This window comes from Dendrobates tinctorius, unplaced genomic scaffold (assembly GCF_039654945.1).
Source record: "Dendrobates tinctorius isolate UK_male_01 unplaced genomic scaffold, ASM3965494v1 ptg000011l, whole genome shotgun sequence".
Taxonomy (NCBI): Eukaryota; Metazoa; Chordata; class Amphibia; order Anura; family Dendrobatidae; genus Dendrobates; species Dendrobates tinctorius.
The window spans coordinates 58,495,717-58,513,357 of NW_027361679.1; the positions used below are offsets into that span (position 1 = coordinate 58,495,717).

Consider the following 17,641-nt stretch of genomic DNA (forward strand, 5'->3'; position numbering starts at 1 on the left):
AAGCATTCAGTAAGTATGGTTAAGTTAGAATCAATAAAGGAGTCTGTGTGATTATTTCAAATAAAGGACTTTATTCTCGCTGTGTATTTATTTACCATATAATTATAGGATTTGTAATGGATAGGTGTCTTATAGACGCCTCTCCATTACTAAACTGTAGGCTTGATGTCACCTGACAATACAAAGGTGACATATACCCCACAAATATGAACCCCACTTGCCACCACTACAGGGCAAGTGGGAAGAGTGAGGCTAAGTTCCAGAATTGGCGCATCTATAAGATAAGCCATTTCTAGGGTGGCGGAGAGCTGATGCTTTTAGCCTGGGGTCTGCCAATATATATGGCCCTTTCCCAGGCTATTAATATCAGCCCCCAGCTGTCTGCCTAGCCTTTGCTGGTTCGATTTTATAAGGGGATCCCCTGTCAATTTTTTTCTGGGGTTTCACTGAAGTCTAGCCAGTAAAGGCTAAGCAAACATCTGTGCACTAATATTTATAGCCCGGGAACCCTTATGGTTATTGGCTCCTTCACAGAAATATAACATCAGCCCTCAGCCATCATTCAGCTTGCAGCCTAATTTTTTAAATTTTTTAAGATTATTCTTAGGGATCTTTCACCTAACACTTTTTCTGTCATTGGTTCCAACGTGAATTACAACAAAGGAACCATGACCAGTCTCCGACAGTAATTTATCTCCTCATTCCACCACATGTTGAATCCTGGCAACATGGAGAAAGCAAACCATTTGATTGAAGGGGTGTTGTTGACAAATAATTCTAAACATCTTACTGACTATAGAATCCTTTATGTCCATGAATTGTCTTATCCTACGTATATTACCTTACCTTCGGCTGCAAAAAACACCTACAAATAAAACTGATTTCAATTGGATCTGTTTTTTTTAACATTGAAATCTATGGAAAATGTATCCTTTAAATAGCCATTAGTTTTTCTTTTATTTGAAAATAATCTGGGTTTTTTGCATACTGGATCAATTTCAAAATAAACAAAATGGATGGCTATTTAACAGATCCATTGCTTCTTGACTTCTATGTTTAAAAAAACGTATCCAGCCTTTCTCCTCCAATGAAGATGGCCCTTGGGACTCTGTACACGTACCCTGATAACTGGAGGGCATGCAAGCCCCTCATCGCCGCTCAGTATTCGAGGTTTCCCATCACCATTGCTTCCTCTGCCCCAGAATTCCAGTTTGGTGTCACTAATAAAAAGCCTGAATTCTTGAAGAAGTTTCCTCTGGGGAAGGTTCCAGCATTTGAGGGTAATGACAGCTTCTCTCTGTTTGATAGCAGTGCCGCCATCGCTACCAGGTTCAGGTTCTCCAATAGGTCAGTTTTGCAGACAACAACATGTCCCTCCAGCCAGCACCTGGGTTTTACCAACTCTTGGGTTCATGCAGTTCAACAAGCAGGCTACAGAACAAGCCAAGGAGGAGGTGAAGCTCATTTTGGACTCGGACTTTCTTGGTTGGTGAGAGGATCATGCTGGCTGATGTCATAGTTACATGCTCCCTGCTGTGGCTTTACAAACAGGTCTTGGATCCTTCCTTCTGCCAGCCTTTTGATAATGTCACAAGATGGTTTATAACCTGTGTGAACAAGCCCCAATCCGATGCAGTGTTGGCAGAAGTGAAGCTGTGTGGCAAGATGGCTCAGTTTGATACTAAAAAGTTTGCAGAACTGCAGCCAAAGAAAGAGACCTCCAAGAAAGAAAAACCTGTGAAGGAACAGAAGAAAGAAAAGAAGGAGAAGAATCTTGCACTTTCCTCAACACCAGCCGCATAGGAGCACCTGGATTAGTCTGAAAAGGCTCTAGAGGTGGAGCCCAAGTCAAAGGACTCCTATGCTCACCTCCCTAAGAGCGCCTGCATTATGGATGAATATAAAAGAAAATATTCCAATGAAGACATGCTATCGGTGGCTCTGCTTTATTTCTGGAAGCATCTTAACAAAGAAGCTGGTCCATATGGTACTTTGAGTACAGTTTTGACAGTGAACTCACTGAGCTTCATTAGCTGCAACCTGATTACCGATGTGTTCCAGCATCTGGAAAAACTGTGTAAACTTGCTTTGCCAGCATCATTCTATTCGGCACCAACAACAACAGCTCAATCTTCAGCATGTGGGTGTTCAGAGGCCAGGATTTAGCATTCACACTGTTCGAGGATTGGCAAATAGACTATGAATCTTACGGAAGCTGGACACGGAAAGCGAGGAAAACCAGGAGCATGCATAGAATGTCAATGCCCCAGTGCAGGTGACTGGATTACCTCACCACATCACTCCACCCATACACAGACTCTCAGGCCCTATACTGTATATAAGGAGCTATGGGGACCATCTTGCTGTATATGGTTGGCTGTGGAGGCAATCGAACTGTCTATAGGGGGTTGTGGAGCCATCATATTGTACATAGGGAGCTGTGGATATCATTATAGTATCTATTGTGAGCTATCCGGGCCCCATACTGTATACTGGAAGCTGTGGGGCCATCATACTGTGCATGAGGAGCTGTGGTGGTCTCATATTTATATAGTACGCTTTGGAGCCATCACAATTTATATAGGGAGCTGAGGGGGGCCATGCTTTATATCGGATAATGAAAGTAGCCGGCACTCTAGTAGTTGTCGTGGTGCATGTGGAGGGAATGACTCATCCAAGAAAAGAGGAAATCCCGGCACTCACATGTGTTGATTTAATTTGCTTTATTCCACATCACAGCAAAACGTTTCAGCTCATCCATAGCCTTTGTCAATTGTGAATGCCGGGATTTCCTCTTTTTTTGGATGCTTTATATAGGGAGCTGGGGCTATCATACAATGAATGGTTGACTGTGGTTGCCTAATACTGTACATAGGGAACTGTTTGCCATTATACTGAGTCAATCATACTGTATTTAGGGGTCTGTGGGAACTGGTGCTGTATATAGAGGGTTGTAAAGGCCATCACACTGTATATAGAAAGCTGTGCAGGACCAATACTGCATATAACTTGACTTTCTCTTATGTGCACTGTATAGTTGGTTTTAACACTTGAGAAAGATGCCAGTCTGGCATGGAAACGAGTTGTGAAATAAAACCACTTAATTGAAATGAAGATCCTTGATCCAATAATATAGTGCAACCTTTTGTACCCCCTCAATTTGCATACTGAGTAGTTCCCCTGATTCTGACCAACAGCGCTTGCTTGGCCAGGACAAGTGCTGAATGAACCCAGCTGCCATTCACTACACTGATATACCCAGAAGTGTAGCAAGCAGCTTGAGAAAGAAGGCGAGGGCAGAGAGAATCAGTTATGTACAGTAGGAGTTATGTGCTCCTAATGTACTTCACAAAATAGATAAATGTCAGCAGTGATATTGACCTATTCTGTGATGCAGTGACAGAGCATGTAACGGATCCTCTCCTCTCCTTAAGCCTCTCTCTAAATTTCTGGGTGTAGCAAGGCGGCCGGTGTTAGAAGGCAATTATGAAAGTAAGCCCCATCCACACTGCGTGCATGCTACTGAATCTTTCAAGAACAGGATTAAGGCATTTCTCACATGGCCAGATTCAATCAGGGTCAGTGAAACAGCTCAATATGCAAATTGAGAGAATGTAACATGATCACGGGTCACTGATGGGTTAGCAAGGCAACCTGAGGTCTGCAGCAGACCTCTATGGTTGTCATTCCCAGATTGCTATGAGCACCACCCCGTGATCAGTGCTCATAGCAAGTGAGCATTTCTACTACACACAGGGGATCTCATCATCACCTGTGTGGCAGAGGCAATCGAAGTACTGCAGCTTCTAGTCTATACACATATTAGGTATTGCCACGTTCAGAATCGCCCGATCTATCAAAATAAAAAAGAATTAACCCGATTGCTAAATGGCATAATGAGAAAAAAATCAAAACATCATAAATAAATAAATTTTTGAGTTGCCTCTACATTGCAATAAAATGCAATAACGGACGATCAAAAGACCCTATCTACACCAAAATGGAATCAATAAAAATGTCAGCTCGGTGCACAAAAAATAAGCCTCACCCTGCCTAAGATCGCAAAAAATAGAGACACCACAGGTCTCAGAAAATGGCACCATTCTTTTTTTTACCAAATTTTGGATTTTTTTTCACCACTTGCCTAAAAACGAACCTAGATATGTTAGGTGTCTATGAACTTGTAATGACCTGGAAAATCATAATGGCAGGTCAGTTCTAGCATTTAGTGAACATGGTAAAAAAAAAACAACTGTGGAATTGCACTGTTTTTGCAATTTCACCGCACTTGGAATTTTTTGACCATTTTCCAGTACATGTTAAAACCAATAGTGTTGGTCAAAAGTACAACTTGTCCCGCAAAAGACAAGCCCTCGGATGGCCATTTGACCTAAACACAAAAAAGTTATGGCTCTCGGAAGAAGGGGAGCAAAAAACTAAAACGCAAAAAACTGAAATACCTCTAGTCATTAAGGGTTTAAAGCAATGGTGGCCATCAAAATACAGCTCCAAGCCCAAGCACTGCAGTCCTCGAGAATCTGGAAATCAAAGATTGTGTTCGGCCCGCTGGCCTGAGATTCCCCACTCCTGTCCTAAAGATTCACATACATTTTTACAGACATGTAAAATTTGTTCATAATTTGTCTTGTTTTAAAAATGGCAAACTTTAATATTCTAGACTTTTTTAGCTTTGTTTGGTTCTCTTTATCTACTTTTAGGACTTTTCTGAAAATCTGAAGCAGTTTTAAGTTAAATGTATTAAAAAATATGGAAAATTCTAAAGGGCTCACTTTCAAGCACCACTATAGTACATTAGTACACTTCCATTGCCAAAACAGCTTTGAGAGTTGCACTTCTTGTGGCATTGTCTTCTATCCTAGTTTTTCATTTTTCCACATGCAAGCTATATTTCTAAAGAAGGTATGTTTGGCAAGATTAAAACTTCATATGTACTACTTTAAGTTGCTAAAAAGTTTTATTCAGCTTTTACATTGGAGTGCCAATTTTTCTTATATTGTACTATACTATGGGTTAGAATCCTGCTTGGTTCATGAGTGCCATGTACCCAAGATACTGTATGCTGTATCAAGTTATTATATCATGTTGATGTATGTCATGAAATATACTGCTCAAAAAAATAAAGGGAACGCTATTCCATTTGCAACAGGCTGGTTGTGTTCCCTTTATTTTTTGAGCAGTTTATGTACCATCCTCATAGATGTGCCTATATAAAAAATGATTTTTGCAAAAAAAAAAAAAATTCAATATTGCAAAAAAAGTTCTTACAATTTTGCAATACTCTGCTTCTAGAAGTTTTATTAATCTGGAGATATCTTGAATAAAATGTAGCACAAACACCTATTGCAATTACACAGTCTAGAAATGCAGTAAACCCTAAAAGTTATGCTTTATTCATTGCTCAGAGCAATAAACGTAGCTCATAAAGCAAAATAAATTATTCCCATCTACAAATAAGAAAATACAAGTAACAGCTAAAAACGTATTGCCTTTTGGCTTTTTACCGTAATTTTTAAATTTAAACTTTAAAATTCCTTTTTTATTTCTTTTCTGAACTTCACCATTTCTCTTTACCTCCAGGCATCAAGCAGTTTTGTTAATAACTGTAAATCCTTTCAGCCTTTGGTAAGCACAAGTGCTAGTGTGATTGACAGGGTAATAAAAGTGTTAATGAGACAGACCAGCAAATTCCTGGATCAATAACTGCCAATGAAAGAAAAACAATTCTTGTCCTTATATTTTCTGTGAGATTGCTCTAAGCTTTTGAATGTATTTTGCTAAGATTCTTAAACGTAACTTTTTAAAATCTATATCAGATTTATATATTTATGAAACCAATGGACAACACTTGATTCCCATATGACCTGTTTAAAAAGTGAAACAACATAGAGCTTTTCTTTTACTCTCTTCTACAGTCAGATTATTACTAAGCCTGAACAAGACCTATAACTCTAGTTTTGTTTTATGTGAAAGATTTGTTCTTACTTATGAGTTATATTAAATATGCATTCATATAAAGTAATTTTCTGCTCACACTCTGGTCTCCTGACCCAAACTCAACAGACTCATATATGGTTATAAGGCTGTTCAATTTGAGTCAGGAGACCAACGAGTAGTCCATGCATCGTGAGCCATACACGGACCATTAGGGCCATTCCATCCATAAAGTGAGATGAGCATTTCATCTCAGGTAGCAGTTTGAAGAGTCAGATAAGGTCTAACTGGCTAAAATGCAGCACACTAGTAACGTAGTAACATAGTTAGCAAGGCCGAAAAAAAGACATTTGTCCATCCAGTTCAGCCTATATTCGGTCAGAATAAATCCCCAGATCTACGTCCTTCTAGAGAACCTAATAACTGTAAGATACAATATTGTTACGCTCCAGGAAGACATCCAGGCCTCTCTTGAACGCCTCAACTGAGTTCGCCATCACCACCTCCTCAGGCAAGGAACTCCTGATTCTCACTGTCCTAACAGTAAAGAATCTTCTTCTATGTTGGTGAAAAAAATCTTCTCTCCTCCAGACGCAGAGAATGCCCCCTTGTGACCGTCACCTTCCTTGGTATAAACCAGGGATGGGCAATTAATTTTTCTGAGGGGCCACATGTGATACCATGACTGTTGTGGAGGGCCGAACCAATATGCTGAAATTAATTCTACTCAATAATAATATCAATATATTATGATTATATGATTGATAATTATATTATTAATTGCATCACTTAATATTGAGCAGAATTAAGTATGCGGACATCCTCCTACATATCGTTTGAACCCAAGTACAGCCCCTTCTGTATATCGTATGAGCCCCCCTTATATACTGTAAGAGCCCCACACAGCCTCCCCATACACTGCATGAGCCCGACACAGCCTCCCTATATACATGGCATGAGCCCCACACAGCCTCCCTACATACAATGCATGAGCCACACACAGCCTTCCTATATACAGCGCGAGCCCCACACAGCCTCCCCATATACTGCACAAGCCCCAGACAGCCTCCCAATGTGCCGCACAAGGTCCCCATAGCCTCCCCTTGAGCAGCACGACTCCCCCATAGCCTTTCTTGTGCAGCACGACACCCCCATAGACTTCCCTTGTAATGCTCAACACCCCCATAGCCTCCCCTTGTAAAGCTCAACACCCCCATAGCTTCCCCTTTTAAAGCTCAGCACCCCCATAGCCTCCCCTTATAAAGCAACACCCCCATAGCTTCCCCTTGTAAAAGTCAACACCCCCATAGCCTCCCTTATAAAGCTAAACACCCCTATAGCCTCCCCTTGTAAAGCTCAACACCCCCATAGCTTCCCCTTGTAAAGCTCAACACCCCCATAGCCTCCCCTTGTAAAGCTCAACACCCCCATAACCTCCCCTTATAAAGCTCAACACCCCTATAGCCTCCCCTTGTAAAGCTCAACACCCCCATAGCTTCCCCTTGTAAAGCTCAACACCCCCATAGCCTCCCCTTGTAAAGCTCAACACCCCCATAGCCTCCCCTTGTAAAAGTCAACACCCCCATTGCCTCCCCTTGTAAAGCTCAACACCCCCATAGCCTCCCCTTGTAAAGTTCAATACTTCCATAGCCTTCCCTTGTAAAGCTCAACATCCCCATAGTCTCCCCTTGTAAAACTCAATACCCCCATAGCCTCCCCTTGTAAAGCTCAACACCCCCATAGCCTACCCTTGTAAACCTCAATACCCCATAGACTCCCCTTGTAAACCTCAATACCCCCATAGCCTCCCCTTGTAAAGCTCAACACCCCCATAGCCTCCCCTTGTAAAGCTCAACACCCCAATAGCATCTCAATTCCCACCCCCGAGGAAGTCCTTTGAGCGAAACGCGTTGGGGCCTAGCCAGCACCGCTCGACCTCCCCATATGGGTAAGAGACACTGTTCCTGTGCACTTACACTATTAATAAGATTTTTATGGGCATGGTTGCAAATCATAGGATGCATAGGACCCTTGGCCTTTGGCACCTGATAGGTGTCAGTAGTGTATTTAGGGAACGTTGTCCCATTTGCTTCTACATAGTACGTATATTTATTTAATTCTCTTTGTGAGATATGAGCAATTCTATGCACAGGCACTTTATTATGAGGCATTTATTTATGATCTCTTGCATTCATACCATGCGCCAAACCTTGTCCACTGGTATTTTGTGTAAAAAAAAAAATATATATATATATATATATATATATATATATATTATATAAGACTGCTCCGAGAAGGGTATGCCTTGACGCGGCGGAGTGGCTTAGCGTACATTTTTTTGCAAAAAAACGTATCAACAAAATACCCTGGTTTTGTTAACATCTTTTACTAGCACTTGCTACTTACAGTTACATATATTTTACAACAGAGTATTTATGCACGTTTGTCATACTGTGTTCTGTTTCTGTGTCTTAGTTCTTGGGTGGTGTGAACAGGGTCTTATTGACCCGTTCAGTTTTTGTGCATGTGTCATGTGTTCTGAATCATTATTTGGTGTGTAGTGATTTGATGCACATTGTGTCGAGTGGTTTGCTGCTTCCACCTTTTATATACCCATTAGATTTGTAATGATATGTATTTTATATGAATAATAAAATTGATTGTACATTTTTGCACAAAAGAATGGTTTTGTGTGATTTCTCGTTAGAGTGAAAAAACTGGGCATTTTGAACTCAGAGAGGTTTTTGTAGGTGGTATATTAAGGAGTTGCCTGATTACATTCTTTGTATTTATTGTAATGAACAGTTATAGGTATGAAACCCAGTGCTAAACCAAATATCCCATACACATGAAAAAAATGAACATCACATACTCACCTCGGTCCTGTTCCCTGGCGCTCTGCTTATCTCCCTGTCTCCGGTGCGCTGACTCTCCACACCGCAGTACACAACTGACACAATGACATGACGTCATCGCGTCAGCTGTTTCAAACTCTGATTGGTGGAGGAAATGGCTGGAGGCTCTGGATTACGTTTTTTCAAACTGAGCATGCCCGGAACAATTTCTCTTCATTTAATTTAACCCCCACAGCCTTTTTGGCACATAACAATTCTCTCACTCTCTTCTCGCTCTCTCCTCCAGAATTCTGTCCCTTTGAAATTCCATCAACTGGTCCTTTGACGTATCTGTCAAAAAAACAGATCCGGTGCATCATTTTTTTACAATCTGCACAGGATCCATTTTTTGAACACTTTGATAGATTGTGACTGATTCTAAAAGACTGAAGTGTGAAAGAGGCCTTAGGGATATTAGGGCAGCCCATACCATTGATGACATGGCATCCCTCAAAACCATTCCTCGCTACTTCAAGCTGAGACATGCCTGCAATTCCAATTTTATTTAAAGTGCGGGGCTTTGATCACATTCGTAGTGACATTAGGGGTGGCGACCGTAAACGCAGGCTGTCTCAGCTTGAATGTAAATGGATCATTAAATTGGGAACAATTTCCCCATTGGGTTTCAATGAGAAAGTTAGTTTCTCATCCTTTTTGTGAATTTATCACACTCTCTTCCTGATTTCTATGATGCCCTATCTGTGCAATTTCTCTTCAACCTCCAACTCTGTCTTATCCCCTCTGGAGTATTTTATGTATTTTAATTGTATTTTTTTTTCTGTTTTTATAAAGTCTCAGTTGCGGCTGATGTTCCTCCTTTGGAACAGTTTTCCCCTCTTAGGTGTTCTGATAAACCCCATTGAAACATCTGCTTGCGGACTTTTTGTATTCTGGCTTGAATACATCAGCAAAGGGCCCCTTCTGGACCGAATTCCAACTTGGAAGCGTTTGATATATGATCCTTGTTTTTAAAATTACTTCTCTGTATAACAATGACACTTTATCTGCTTGCCTTTCAATTTGTCAGTACTTAACATGGCCACCATAGCATCCAGTGGAGTGAGAGTTGTTCTACCGTGTCTGGCGCATGACAGTGGTTCACCCAGCGTGCCACCATCCTGGAAGGTGTCCTCACAGAGCAATGTGTTATGCATGGGTCCCCGAGGAGGATGGCAGGAACAGGCCAAGCCACCAGAAGACTAGAGAGGTTGGTAACTAAGGGGATTGCAGACCCCTGATCCTATACACAACTAGCAGTAGCCGTGGAGCGTTCCTACGATGCCCTAGACGCTCCATCACAGCCAGAGAACTAACTAAGCCTAAAGACAGAAAGGTGAAATCTAAACTGCCCCGGAGCAGATCCCCAACGGAATAGACAGCCCCCAAACATATATTGTCGGGGAGACAAGAAGAGACACAAACACAGGCAGAGAACAGACTGAGCAAACGGTGGGGCCCAAGCTGTCTAGACAGGACAGGACAGAAAAGATACTGTCTGCAATCATGCACAAAACCCTGAAAAAGTCCAAAACTTCTGATATATAAAAAACCTGAGGTCACACGACCTCACCCCTGCTAGATCAGCACTCTGGTATAAACTGGAAGCAAAGCAAAAAGATATTAACATAACAAGGGACTGAACAAGCTGTAAAATATGAAGCAGGGCCCAGCGCTGTCCCCAGCAGGGAGCACGCTGAACCCTAGCAACCAAGCAGAAAGCAAAAAAAAAGCACAACCAGATTAGATGCCAAGGATTAGCAAAAGAATCACTTACCTGAACCATGCAGATCAGGCAGGGGACAAAAGAACTCCAAATGCACATGGAAGAAATCACCAGCAACCTCCAAGAGCAGCCAGCTCAATTATATGCTCCCAGCCAGTAATCCCAGGTTCCCAATTATTGTCGTCAGGTGGAGAACTTCCATCCACCTGGCCAACTCCACTACTCTCAGTAACCACCAGAGGGAGCTTCGGCTCAGAACTTCGAGCAAGGGAATTCACAACAGTACTCCCCCTTGAGGAAGGGTCACCGAACCCTCATCCACACCACCAGGCCGATCAGGATGGGCCCGGTGAAAGGCGGAATCAATCTCTTGGCATGGATGTCAGAAGCAGAGACCCAAGAATTATCCTCCTGGCCATAACCCTTCCACTTGACCAAGTACTGAAGTCTCCGTCTAACCAGACAAGAATCCAATTTCTTCTCTACCTCATACTCCAAATTACTCTTAACCAGTGCAGGGTCAGGGGGCACTGCCATGGAAACGACTGGCTCCACAAACCTTTTCAACAAAGATTTATGAAAGAAGTTATGGATCTTAAATGTAAGTGGAAGAGCCAAACGGAAAGAAACGGGGTTAAGGATTTCCAAAAACTCATAAGGGCCAATAAACCTTGGTTTGAATTTTGGAGATGCAACCTTCCTGGGAATATTTTTTGAGGTCAACCAAACCATATCACCCCCTTTAAACCGGGGACCAATGGTCCTATGCTGGTTTGAAAACCGTTGGGCCTTTTCCTGAGAGTGGGACAACTTATCCACTGCTTGGTCCCAAATCTGCTGCATTCTCTCTACCACAGAATCCACACCTGGGCAGGCAGAAGCTTCTACCTGCCCCGAAGAAAATCGAGGATGAAACCCAAAGTTACAAAAGAAAGGAGACATCAAAGTGGCAGAGCTATCACTATTGTTTAGCGTGAATTCGGCCAAGGGCAAAGTTGAGACCCAATCATCCTGATCAGCAGATATGAAACATCTCAAATAGGACGCCAACATCTGGTTTGTTCTCTCAGTCTGCCCATTGGTCTGAGGATGAAATGCAGAGGAGAAAAACAACTGAATTCCCAGTCTGGAACAAAAAGCCCTCCAAAATCTGGAAACAAACTGGACCCCTCTGTCCGACACAATGTCCTCAGGAATCCCATGCAAACGAACCACTTGTTGTAAAAACAAGGGCACCAACTCAGAAGAAGATGGCAACTTTGGGAGTGGTACAAGATGGACCATCTTAGAAAATCTATCACAGATCACCCAAATAACAGTCATTCTCTGAGAGACAGTGAGATCAGAGATAAAATCCATTGAGATATGGGTCCTTGGGCTCCTGGGCACCGGCAGGGGCATCAACAAACCACTAGCACAAGAACAGGGCTTAAGCGAGATCGCTGCTGAGTCACAAGTTTTGTGACGTAACAGCGATCTCACCAGCAAGAATCGCTGTGTGTGACACTGACCAGCAACCGGCCCCCCTGCCAATATCGCTGATCGTTGATGTAAAGCCCTGGACATTTTTTTGATCGCTGGTCTCCCACTGGCCAGCACGCATCAGTGCATGTGACAGGCGGGATACCAGCGATCAGCACCCTGGTAACTAAGGTAAACGCAGGATTTCTACCTATGTGTACCTTAGTTACCAGCGCGATAATGCAGGGAGCTGATAACCAAGGTACACATCGGGTTTCTAAGTGATGCACGCCCCTTAGAAACCCGATGTGTACCTTAGTTACCAGCTCCCTGCATCAGCACGCTGGTTACTAAAGTACACAGCGACGCCGTGCGCTCGGCATCGCTGGTGCTGATCGCTGGTGAAGCTGTCTGTTTGACAGCTCACCAGCGATTATGTAGCGACTCACCAGTGATCCTGACAAGTTGATATCGTTGTCGGGATCACTGGTGAGTCGCTATGTGTGACGGGGCCCTTAGACCGAGAACAAGTCCAACAGGACTGTACAAAATTCCTGACATCACGAGATAAGGCAGGCTACCAAGAAGACCGACTCACCAAATCTCTGGTACCAAAGATACCTGGATGACCAGCCAACACGGAGCAATGAATTTCAGACATTACTCTTTTCCTCCACTGGTCAGGGACATACAAATTTCCCATAGGGCATCGTTCAGGTTTATCCTCCTGAAATTCCTCCAGGGCACGTCTCAAATCAGGAGAGATGGCGAAAAGAACTACACCCTCATTTAGAAATGTTCGTAGGCTTGGTCACGTCAAGAGAATCCGCAAAGAAACTCCTAGAAAGGTCATCCGCCTTAACATTCTTATTGCCCGGAAGAATGGAGACCACAAAATTAAAACGCGTGAAAAACAAGGCCCATCTAGCCTGTCTAGGATTCAAGCGCTTGACTGATTCAAGATAAATCAAATTCTTGTGATCGGTGAGGACCACAACTTGATGTCTAGCTCCCTCCAACCAATGTCTCCACTCTTCAAATACCCACTTCATGGCCAATAATTCCCGATTCCCCACATCATAGTTATGTTCAGATGGAGAAAATATCCGAGAAAAGAAGGCACAGGGATTCATCTTAGAGGTTACCGGATCTCTTTGAGACAAAACGGCTCCTGCACCAATCTCAGAAGCATCTATTTCCACCTGAAATGGGAGTGAAACATCTGGTTGCCGTAGAACCGGAGCAGAGGTCAATCTCTGCTTAAGCTCCTGAAATGCCACGACTGCCTCTGGAGACCAATTCACCACATTAGCGCCCTTTTTGGTCAAATCCGTCAGAGGTTTAACAATACCGGAAAAATTACTTATAAATTTACGGTAGAAATTAGCAAAACACAAAAACTTCTGAAGAGCCTTCAGAGAAGTGGGCTGAACCCAATCATAAATGGCTTGTAACTTGGCCAGGTCCATTTCAATAGCAGACAGGGACAAAATGAATCCCAAAAGCGAAATCCCCTGTACACCAAAAAGACATTTCGATCCCTTAACATACAGAGTATTTTCCCTCAAAATCCGGAACACAGTCCGGACATGTTCCACATGACAATCCCAATCACTGGAAAAAATCTAAATATCATCCAGATAAATGATCAAAAACATATCCACAAGGTCCCGGAAAATATCGTTCATAAAAGATTGGAAGACGGAAGGGTCATTAGTGAGCCCAAAAGGCATCACCAGGTACTCAAAATGTCCCTCCGGAGTATTAAACGCCGTCTTCCATTCATCCCCGTGCTTGATGTGAATAACATTATACGCCCCCCTGAGGTCAAGTTTGGTAAACCAAAAAGCACTTTTAACTCTGGAAAATAAATCAGAAATCAGGGGTAAAATCGGTACTGATATTTAACAGTAATTTTGTTAAGGGAACAATAGTCAATACATGGCCTTAATGGGCCATCTTTTTTGGCCACAAAGAAAAAACCAGCACCCAAAGGTGAAGAGGATGGTCTGATATAACCCCTCTCCAATGATTCCTTGATATAAGATCACATAGCATCATGTTCAGGTACAGATAAATTGAAAAGCCGACCCTTGGGAAATTTACAACCGGGCATTAACTCAATTGCGCAGTCATAACTCCTATGAGGAGGCAAAGAAGAGGACTTACTCTCACTAAACACATCAGAAAAGTGAGCCAAATAGTCAGGAACATCTTTAGACTGGGGAGAGGTGGAGAAAACAGGAGTGTCACCAAGAACACACTGACAACCCCAACTCACCACAGACAGAGATTTCCAATCTAAAATAGGATTATAGGTTTGTAACCAAGGAAAACCCAGTACAATAGTATCATATAAATTGTGCAACACCAAAAATTTACAATTCTCTTGATGGTCCGGGGTGACCTGCATTACCACCTGGGTCCAAAACTGGGGTTTATTCTCCACCAAAGGGGTAGCATCAATCCCTCTCAAGGGAATAGGGGTTCTCAGGGGCACCATGGGGAAACCACAACGCTTGGCAAAGTCAATATCCATCAGATTCAAAGCTGCTCCTGAAACAACAAAGGCCTTAGCAGAAAAAGTAGACAAGGAGCAGATCAAGGTAACTGCCAACAGGAACTTAGGCTGTACACTGCCCACCGCAAATGCATGAGCAAAACGTTTTTCTCGTTTAGGGCAGACAGAAGTAACATGAGAGGCGTCCCCACAAAAAAAGCATAACTTATTACGCCTTCTGAACTCTTGACATTGCGCCCTAGACAAAGCCCTATCACATTGCATGGGTTCAGAAGTTTGTTCAAAAGGCAGCACTACCTCTCGCGTACCTTTATGTTCATGTAAACGTCGATCAATTGAATGGCTAATGACATGGAGTCTTTAAGACCAGATGGGACAGGAAATCCCACCATAACATCTTTTACAGTTTCTGCCAGACCTTTCCGAGGGGGGGTGCTAGGGCATCATCATTCCATTTAGTAAGGACCGCCCACTTTTGGAATTTTTGACAATATAACTCAGAATCCTGACCCTGGTTCAATGCCAATAAGGTTTTTTCAGCTTGATCAATAGCATTAGGTTCATCATACAACAACCCCAGGGCCTGAAAAACTGCATCCACATTAGCCAGAATAGAATCTTCAGGTGTCAGAGAAAAAGCCCAGTCCTGGGGATCGCCAAGCAGCAGGGAGATGACAATTTTAACCTGCTGCACAGAGCTCCCTGATGAATTAGGCTTCTAAGCAAGAAACAGTTTACAGTTATTATTGAAATTCAAAAATTTTGACCGATCCCCCGAAAACACATCAGGAGTAGGGATCTTTGGTTCTTCAGCAGGTGATTGAGCGAGATAGGCAGAAATTCCCCGCACTTCAGCAGCGAGCCGCTCAACACGATCAGACAATTGCTTAGTCTCCATTAAAGAAAAAATCCTCCTACGGCCCCAGAGAAAAAGAGGAAAAAATATATTAAAAAATTCTGACACCTTTTTTTTGCAATTCTTTCCTTCTTTTGAGTACCCTAGAGTCTGCGGTTAGGCTGGTGATTCTGTTATGAATCAGTCACCGAGGAGGATGGCAGGAACAGGCTAAGCCACCAGAAGACCAGAGAGGTTGGTAACTAAGCGGATTGCAGACCCCTGATCATATCCACACAACTAGCAGTAGCCGTGGAGCATTCCTATGATGCACTAGACTCTTCCTCACAGCCGGAGAACTAACTAAGCCTAAAGACAGAAAGGTGAAATCTAAACTGCCCCGGAGCAGATCCCCAAAGGAATAGGCAGCCCCTAAACATATATTGTCGGTGAGACAAGATGAGACACAAACAAAGTCAGAGAACAGACTGAGTTAATAGTGGGGCCCAAGCTGTCTAGCCAGGACAGGACAGAAAAGATACTGTCTGCAATCACGCACAAAACCCTGAAAAAGTCCAATACATCTGACATATAAAAAACCTGAGGTCACATGACCTCACCCCTGCTAGATCAGCACTCTGGTATAAACTGGAAGCAAAGCAAAAAGATATTAACATAACAGGGGACTGAACAAGCTGTAACATATGAAGCAGAGCCCAGCACTGCCCCCAGCAGGGAGCACGCTGAACCCTAGCAACCAAGCAGAAAGCAAAAAAAGGCACAACTAGATTAAATGCAAAAGATTAAGTAAGCAAGTAAGCAAGTGTGAAATGTGCGTCAGGGCTTCTGCTCAGCATACAAGTGTCATATAATATAGGTAAGAGGACTTTACATATGCTTTTGCTCAATCTCAGTTAGGTATTTGCTTGTGGCTACAACGCCCCTATGAGGATACAGATTCAATGCGCAGCACCTTCGGCTGCTTGTTACTTTATGAGGTTTAAAAACGTAAATTTTACGTGACTTATTTTCAAACCTCTTCTGTCATCTGTGCTATGCATGCATCATTTATATGCTAGCCCCATTACCCATGTACAACAAGCCAAGAACTGTTACTTTGGCTGTGATGCTGTTCCCATACTACATGTAATGACTAGCTTGTTTTGCTGATACATGGTTATATCACTGCCCGCCTTTTACGTTTATTATGATTCAAGTGGTGAATAAGTTCATACTAATATATGTGTATTTAAAAACAAAACATAATTTTGTACTTTGCTAAAAACGAGATTCAGAATTCACTTATTCACATTACTCTATTCTGATTGGAGATTTAAGCTCCCAAATGTTCTCTCATGTTCTCCATGTCGCATAGAGAGTATCTTTTGGCTTATAATATGCCATCTTTTTTTAATCCATACCCCTAGCTACATGTCTAACATTGATAGTAACAAGTGTATATGGAATGAAGGAGTAATTACATAGTGTCAAGATGGAAAGCTCAAGCAAGGGAATACTCAATACAAGGAAGAGAAAGATATTTACTAATTCCTAGTTGTGACTAGGACACATTTGATATGGTCAGCAATGAACTGGAAGTTGTAAAGGACTTCAACCTATGCAGCTCACTGATCACTCAGGATGGAGCAACAACATCAGATGTCAATTGGGGAACAGCTATGGACAAATTAACAATGAAGTAACTACATAAATAGTAAGAAACTAAAAAATGATAGTGTTGGCCCCCTTAAAAATAGTCTGGGTGAAATGGTGGATGAGGATGAGGAAAAAGCCAATATGCTAAATGACTTTTTTTCATCAGTATTTACACAAGAAAATCCCATGATGGATAACATGATCAGGGATAAAAATTCTCCGTTAAATGTCACCTGCTTAACCCAGCAGGAAGTACGGCGGCGTCTATAAATCACTAAAATTGACAAATCCCCGGGCCCGGATGGGATACACCCCTGAGTACTGCAGGAATTAAGCACAGTCATAGATAGACCATTATTTTTAATCTTTAAAGATTCCATAATAACAGGGTCTGTACCACAGGACTGGCGTATAGCAAATGTGGAGCCAATATTCAAAAAGGGGACAAAAACTGAACTTGGAAATTATAGGCCAGTAAGTTTAACCTCAACTGTGGGTAAAATCCTGGAGGGTTTTCTAAGAGATAGTATACTGGAGTATCTGGAGAAGAATAACCTTATGACCCAATATCAACATGGGTTTACAAGGGACTGTTCCTG

At 42.4% G+C, this 17,641-nt stretch overlaps 1 pseudogene; it reads left to right on the forward strand.

Moving 5' to 3' along the window:
- Positions 1 to 1,093: 1,093 nt before the first annotated feature.
- On the forward strand, positions 1,094 to 2,279 carry LOC141100365 (elongation factor 1-gamma-A-like; annotated as a pseudogene).
- Positions 2,280 to 17,641: the final 15,362 nt, after the last annotated feature.